A 1787-nucleotide genomic window follows, 5' to 3' on the forward strand; every position below is an offset into this window, starting at 1 on the left:
GGAAAAATACTTAGTGCGTCTTCTGCACGTTAAAACGTTGAAAACGGGTTTGTTTGTAACATACCAGTCGCATTATTTGACCACTAAATACCAAAAGAGAGGAATCTACTGTAAAGAACCACTATCCATTTTGCTTCAATGCTATAAAATAAAACCAATGACGCACAATCGAACCATGTTTTGGTTACCACCGCCAAAACATTCCCCTCAATACACCATTGTTTATTTACTTACACGAAAGGGTTTTGTTTTTGGCATGAAGCTTATTCACTTCTGTTTGATTGAATGCTGCCGTACAGATACGTTAAATTCTGATATAACTTGTCCTTTCTCAGTCATCAACATGTTCACGGACGCTGGTGTTTCAATTGAAATGCATTACTGCAATATGCCTTTTGCTAAAATGTTAAAATAATGAGAAACAATCGAACACCTGACTAAAAGTAATTTCAGGACTACTGATTTATTTGTCAAAGCTCCAGTTGAAGGTACTCAATAGTTACTATTTACTTACAAAAGAGGCAGATTTGTTTTTGGCATCCCTTTTTTTTCACGGTTATTTGAATAAATACTGCCGTACAGATACTGAGAACTCTAATTTGCGACTTTGAGACCATGTCATGAATATTGGCGTCAATATTTGCGACTTTAGTCAATGTCGTGAATATTGGCGTCAATATTGGCACAAATATTTGCGACTTGGGTCCATGTCTTGAATATTGGCGTCAATATTGGCGCAAATATTTGCGACATGGAGGCAATGTCGTGAATATTGGCGTCAATATATATGTGCGATGTCCCTTTAAAGCCACCATAACTATGCCATATTGTGCAATGGTAAGAATAAGTGAGGTGACAGATGGACTGTTCCATTCGCCTCGTGGAATGGAACGTTCCATATGTCACCAAAAGAAATTATTCTTTCCATTACAAAGTGAAGCATCCATTACATGTATTTGTTATGCACATGCGCAGTTAACATAACGAACTTCAGCCTATATATTTTGCAATCATGATTTGCGTGAGGAAACATCTCAATCTCAAAGGCAGGGTTTTACTATATCGGGGGCGAGCTAAGGTCCCTTAGGGGTAATATTTACCTTTTGTTCTCCGGCAAGGTTGTACAAATTGAAAGCACTGAAAACATCACAACGGGCCCCGGGGTATTATGCCAAATGACCGACTGTCCCGCAGTCTGGTGAGGATAAAAAAAAAACGTTTATTGAAAGGAAGGAAACTGGTTTGAAGAAAATATGAAAGAGAAATGAAGACTGAACAAAGACTAGAACCACTCAGATTTGATGAAAATTCCAGTTTTTGGCAATCTGTTTCGATCTGATTGATCTACTATTCCATACGATTTGCAACTTTCCAGATAACCGTTGCTGGTACAGATTCTTTAGTACGCAAATAAAATTGTTATTTTTAGTCTGAATTGGTAGATCTAATTATCAACAAAGTTCAAGGGTACAAGTCCGGGTTCTTCTGCAAAAGATATTAATTCGAAACAAATGAATCGACCAATGTTGGATTTTTGTTTCTCATACCGAGCCTCAATGCGCAAGGTATAAGGAAGTTATCAGTTATGCAGCAAAGGCTGCCGAGTTTATTATCGAATCAGACCTATTGCATGGGATAGGGTGCCGTGGTCCAATGGTTACGGTGTTCGACTCGTGTGCCGTGGTACACGGGTTCGAATCCTAACCGTGGGAACATGGTGCTTGTGCTCTTCAGCAAGGAACTTGACCATTATTTATTCGTCCTTCGGATGGGATGCAAAGACGTAG

The sequence above is a fragment of the Patiria miniata genome, unplaced genomic scaffold, assembly GCF_015706575.1.
Source record: "Patiria miniata isolate m_02_andy unplaced genomic scaffold, ASM1570657v1 HiC_scaffold_9, whole genome shotgun sequence".
Classification (NCBI taxonomy): Eukaryota; Metazoa; Echinodermata; class Asteroidea; order Valvatida; family Asterinidae; genus Patiria; species Patiria miniata.